The sequence below is a fragment of the Grammomys surdaster genome, unplaced genomic scaffold (genome assembly GCF_004785775.1).
Source record: "Grammomys surdaster isolate TR1022 unplaced genomic scaffold, NIH_TR_1.0 125807, whole genome shotgun sequence".
Classification (NCBI taxonomy): Eukaryota; Metazoa; Chordata; class Mammalia; order Rodentia; family Muridae; genus Grammomys; species Grammomys surdaster.
In genome coordinates, this window is record NW_021620638.1 from 42,523 (window position 1) to 49,368 (window position 6,846).

Here is a 6,846-nt window from a genome sequence, read left to right on the forward strand (position 1 = left end):
GGTTGGGTAGCATACCCATGTGGCCTTGTAACTAACTAAGCAACCCACTTCAAAGGAAATCAGGTAAGAGAGTGGACTCAATACCAACTAAGTTAGATGTTGTATCATACAGAAGCAAGTCATCACAGGAAGCCTGAATACTCTGCTCTAGGCCCAGCAGTAGCCATCTAGAGGCAACATGTTGAAGATTCTATTCCTCAGGGTATAGAATATTCACTAGAACATAAAAGAAGGCACTGTGATTGGTTGTGTCCCCTACAGGTTTGTGCGGTAGAACCTTGATTATGTTTAAAAAAAAAAAAAAGGACAAACTTTAAAGTTGGCTGCTAGGGCAAGGTACTTAGATCACAGGAATTGAGTACTTCCCCCCGAAAGGTTCCCACAGTAGCAAGTTGTTATACAAAGAGAACCCTGAACTCCAAATCCTTCTTGCCTTCTAATTCACCATGTGATCACTCATCACATCCCCCTACCACTGTGCCTCCAGCAACTTTGTGACACAAAAGACTGAAACTTCACCAGAGTACAAACAGATATGTCTGCAAGGCCAAAACTCTGTGCTAAATAAATATTTCATAAAATTCCTAGTCTCAGTTATCGTGTTATAGCAACAGGAAGAGCAGAACACTGTATCACCCAAATGAGGGTGGGCAGCATTACTCTTCAGAACTTGCAATGACTGACAAGAGAGTTGGCTTCCAGCTGGTTAGAAAGTCCTAGAATGTAGAAACTACCAGAAGGCTAACAAAACCAGAATATGTCTTTTTATTGTGTCAGGAATATGTTTGTTCCTGATTTAGAAGAGGAATGTAATGATTTTTAACCAAATATTTATGTTTTTGAGCAGATTGCTGCCAAGGCCATGGTTTGCCTTCACAGAAGAGTTGAGAATGTTTCACTATGATCTAATCATTATAAGTTTATAGTCATTCTCTCATAATTAAACTAGAAATCTTTCTACTGTGCTATGTTGCTAATGAAATGGTACATTGGTAAGTCTAGGAACCCAGAGATAGGAACAGAAGTTGCCCCCACTTATTCTCAAAAATTTACAGGCCAATTTTTGCAACTTTGGGCTTTGATGGTCCAAAATGGTGTACAATTTCTATGAGAAATAAAGAGATGTGTTATGAAAGTATAATCTGTGAGTGTGACCAGGCTTTGGTGTGTGTGTGTGTGTGTGTGTGTGTGTGTGTGTGTGTGCTCCAAATCAGCATGCAAGAAGAGAAACCACTGCATGTGGCAGGCATTCTCTGATGTGGTACACATGACCCATATTTCTTGGTTTTTATTCCCTGTGTAACTGTCCTTTCAATATAAAGCCAACTTAATGACTTTGTTTTTATAAATAGAATAGATCAGGAATGGTGCAAATCTCTTTGGAGATGTCTTCTAACGGACTTTCTTATTGAATGTTCTCTCATGAATCATCCACTATGGAGAAAGCCAGGTGCTGTGTCATGGAGGAGCTCTGGATACATGCTCTAATGAATCTGCTTGTAGCAAGTCTTCTGGGGCCTGCCAGTAGTGGGCTTGGAAAGTCAGATAATGTTAAGAAAACAATATGTTGATTACAGCCTCATGAGAGACTCTGAGCCAAAGGAGCACTGCTGGTCAGTGCCCAGATGCCTCACCTAAAAGACACTATGAAATAATGCATGCAGTTTGTTTTAAGCTGCTAAAATTTAGGTGATTGGTTACAAAGCAGCAAGTAAGTGCTACCTTGTACCGTCAGCAAGAATTGACCCTGATTAGCAGGAGAAAACTGGTATCTAATGAGTGACTTCCTAATACCAAAAGGTCAAAAGTCTAATCCCAGGAGCACACTAGCACCAATATCTTCTCAACACACAACTGATAAGGATTCATAAGGTTCGACTGTGTGGGCATGGGCCACTGTCTTACTTTACTTTTTCATGACTCTACTCATTTCATCAGGCCTTAGGTCATCCACATCAACCCACAAACATCCCTAAACTCTATCTTCAAGGTTGCTGTTTAAGACATGCTGTCTTGTCTCCTCATTAGGTTATAGCAAGAACAAATCCCTTTCTCTTTGTTAATTCTTCACGTTTCGAGTGAGTATTGTAGCACCACTGTAAACAGGACTGGCTTAGTGACACGGGCATCAGCCATGGATCAGTATTCTTTCTGATTGTTGGCATCAAATGCATAACCATGACACCTTCTTCCTCAATATCTATATTTGTTGAATTTTTATTAATTTCCATCTCTGTCTCTCACCTTTGCCACAGGTGATGTCTCAGTCACATCCCTTGCTTTCCTCACAACCCTTAGTTGCTGAAAAGCTCTTACTACAACACCAAGCTTGTATGGTATTCTCCAGGTTAAACCTCGTCAGTAGCTCACAGTATCCCCAAACTCCCACAGTTCCATTGCGATGCTCCATGCCACTAATACAAAACCTTCCTCACTTTCCATTAATTGTCAGGTGACAGTCATTCATCTTGATACAGTTTGAGTGCTGTGTAGTATATTTCTTTATATGAACCAATGTAAGTAGTGTAATTGATTCTGACATTTATACTCCTCTATGGGTATTCAAATTTTCTGCTATTGTGAACATATTATCTCCTTCCTTCCTTCCTTCCTTCCTTCCTTCCTTCCTTCCTTCCTCCCTCCCTCCCTCCCTCCCTCCCTCCCTCCCTCCCTCCCTTCCTTCCTTCCTTTCTTCATGTCCCTCTCTTGGCACAGCTTATCTTAATTTCTCTTCCTGTTGCTGCTATAAATACATGACAAAAGAAACTCAAGGAAGACAGTGTTTATTTCCCTCATGGTGACAGAAAAGCAAGAGCTGGTCCAATTGTGCCAACAATGGAAAAGCAGAGCTTCTTTCTTCCTTTTTTTCAGTCTAGGACCAAAGAGCAGGGTGATAACACCACCTACAATTAGGATTAGGTCTTCTCAAGTTATTTGACTTACTCTAAAAAATTTCTCACAAGTGTGCCCAAGGGCTTGTAATTCTAGATTATTTCAAGTTGAGAACCAAAGATAAACATTACTGGGGTCTTCTGTAGTCCAAACTGGCTTCAAATTAACTATGTAGCCAAGGCTAGCCTTAAATTTTTAACCTTGCCTTCTGCCTTCCAAGGGCTAGGATCGTAGATGTGTGCCACCACACATAACCTTGACTATATTTCTTCGTTATATTTTTTCCTATGGGCATGTAATATTAGAAATATGAAGCTTCTGTTTACTATATACCTTCACCTGTATGTATTTATTCATTTAGGAAGCCACTGGTACATAACAGCCATTAAACTGAGAAATGTTTATTTATGAGAAATGGAGATACATGAAGAAGAAATAAGATATAAATCCTTACCATGTGGTGACAATACCAAGTCAGTACTCTAATATTTGCCTTAAAATCCACTTCATCCAGAAGTTAGCTCGGGGGACAGCATTTCACTGCAGTGTCTACTATATTAAAAATTATCCAAGTTTCTTTTCAAATAAAATTAAACAAATCATGTATAGGTGTACTATCACTTTTAACTTACTTTTTTTTATAGTAAAAGAGTCAACAATTTTTGAGAAATTACTGGGTGTTAATGTTGTGGTGAACATTAGAAATACATCAGTAAACACTATATTTAATAGAGTGTGAAAACATCAAAGTAGAGAAGCAATGAGCAGTTAACAACACAATAGGAAAAGTAATTCATGTTCATCTTTTTGTCTATAGGGAACAGAACAGTCATTGTGATGCAATGCTGTAATATCCTGAGCCTTACTTTCTTTTGGATTGTGAGAACTTTAAAGCTACATAAATAGCATGTATGGATCAAGTGTTTTCACTGAAGATGTGGTTGATGAATAATTATTGCATTCACAGGGTAATACTACATTTCAAGTTTTTAAAGGAAATTATATCTGGAGGGAGATATAGAAGTAAGGTCACTATGAGAATAATTCTCTCAGGTACTTACAGTAAGTCCCTGATCAATGAAATCCCTTCTGCAAGGAAGGTGGATGACTATTCCAGTTACAACGAGTTTGAGGTACTGTAACTAGTCATAAGTAAGTCTCCAGGGCTGCTGAACAGAGGAGAGGTAACTGTAAAGAGAAAAATGGTGACAGGAGCCAACTCACTTGAGCTCTCTGAATAATTGCTTGCATCTCCAAAGATAACCCCGGAGACAACTCACTTTGTGAATTATTATGAAACTTCTGAAACTTTTTAATAGTTGCACACATTAGGAAAGAATGTGCTAACAAGTTTCACTCTTCCAAGAGCTGGATCCCTGTGGACTCAGGGAAATGAAATTGTCATTATCAGCACTAATAAGATCCCTGAGGGCTCGTTCTTTGCAACTTCTATAAAGAACTGCAGAAGTTGAAAGCCACTGTCTCCTACCTTGCCTACTCTCATTTTAAATATTACCCACTGACTTCAGCACCCAGGATCCCTGAAGGTTTCCACATGTTTAGAGAAAAACACATGAGTGAATGACACTGGGTTTCTGTTCTGCCAGAAGCTGTGAGGGTCTGAGGAAAGCTTAATCCATTTCACACATTTCCAACTCTTTCCTTTTCTAACTTCCCTTCCACCCACTTCAGAGAGTATCTGCCAATAAATAAGCCCGAAAAGCAATGACCTAATCAGGTGACTGTATTTATTAGAAGATAGGGAAGATAGGAAACACAAATGGCGTACATCCCTGGATTTTTATTCTTATGACTTAGATTTGTTAATATTGTGCTCATTAAAAACTAAAAACCACCTACAAGGTTTATTTAAAGTAGAAAACAATGCATCATTATACCTAGTCTTCTTTCAAATTTGCTCACATTATTGCTTTAATAAATGGCAAAAAATATCTTAAGCCACTCTATTAATAAACAAGTAGTTTGAGTAAAAAAAAATATTTGATAATGCTGTGTTATAGACCACATTTGAATTAAAGTTGTATGTAGATCTAACAGAAGCTGTGGGGGGGGGGTTGTTTGTTTTATTTTGATTTGGCTTTTCTTTTGTTTGTTTGTTTGTTTGTTGTTTGTTCATTTTTGTTTGTAGAGTCTCAGCTCTACAGTTTTTCTGTTTTGGCTTTGACTTTTTCCTCTACCTAATTTCTGTGAATATAGCAATACCATTAAATTCCTAGGCAGTCTGAGATGATTGAGCTATGTTCATCATCATGGGTATGCTCCTGTGAATCAGAACTCTGAGTCTATATTAGCTTGTCTCCTAGTCAAACAGAGTCCTGGGGCTGAGTGAGCAATCAGTGAAGCAAACTGAATTAACTCTTTTGTCTTTAGGAACAAGATGCAAAGATATGATGAACTTTGTTCAGAGTCAAATCTAAATGTTAGACTTAGGCTAAAGTATTTATATTTATTTTCAAACTTTTATTTTTCTTTTAAGTATTGAAATAACATCAAATGATAATTATATATTATATGTTTATGTGGTAACATATTAGCATTTTTAGTGGAAGATGTTAGGTACAAATTAGAATTACACATAATGTATATATGTAATATTTTAAGTGTATATTAATATAGCATACGTTAACTTAGTCTAATATATATTAACATAATTTGGGGATATTTAATACATTTGAAGTATTAATATGCTTAATATATTTTAAAGTTTTATCCATATCAATATGCATTTACCATATTACTTATTTGCAGCAATGCAAACATTTACTTAATTACTATTTAATCAATGGGCAATTCATCCACTTCTTATATAGCTAAGTTATATATATTTTATACACACACACACACACACACCAGAGAGAGAGAGAGAGAGAGAGAGAGAGAGAGAGAGAGAGAGAGAGAGAGAGAGAGAGTCTTTATAATAAAATTGTGAGGGGTAAAATTAATATGTTAAAGACTTGCACATCAACCAAATTTCCAAAAAATTCAGTAAAACCATCCTACAAAAATTTAAAACTGGTGCTTGCAGAGAAGAGTCAGCAGTTAGGAGCACTGTATGCAGCCACATGATTGTTCACAACCATGCGTAACTCTAGTACCAGAGGATGGGATTCCCTCTTCTGGTCTTCATGGGCACCAAGAGTAAACATGGTCTACAGACATACATACAAGCAAAATGCTCACACACATAAAATACTTCTCATGAAAAAAATCTTAAAACTGATTCATGGTCTCATATATTATAAGCGAGTGTGTCCCTGTCTTATAGCCTCACAGACTGAATGTTGCCAAACAAAAAGTCTTTGCAATGTGATATAAAAGAGCAAATACTCATCACTATGTTGATTTGTATCTAATTATGCATAAAGCTGAAAACTTTACAAGTTATGTTTCAGGAATTTAAAGTTCATTATTCTCCACACTTTGTCTTTTCCAGATAAATGTGATCTTTTTGTTGTGTTTGATTTCATTGAGATAATGTCTTGTGTGCCATAAGCCAGTATGTAACAGGGGATAGCTTTGAACTCTTAATTCTCTTACCTTGACATTCCAAAAGCTGGGATTACAGGTATAGGTCACCATGTTATGTGAAGAAAGAAAGGAAGAAGGAAGGAAAGAAAGAAAGAAAGAAAGAAAGAAAGAAAGAAAGAAAGAAAGAAATAGAGAGAGGAAGAGAGAAAGAGAGATAAGAAAAGAGAGAGAGAGAGAGAGAGAGAGAGAGAGAGAGAGAGAGAGGTGAAAATTAGAAAAGTCTTTGATTATCAAATATATTTGCTATCTGTTCCATGTATTCGTTGTAATAATCTTCATTGTTTTAAAAAAAACTATTAAAATTTATCAGAAAATTTTAAACTATTGAAATTTGTTCACTGCTGACCATACTTGATTCTTACTTATATTTTTATAACAACTATACAATGATACTAGCTTTAACCT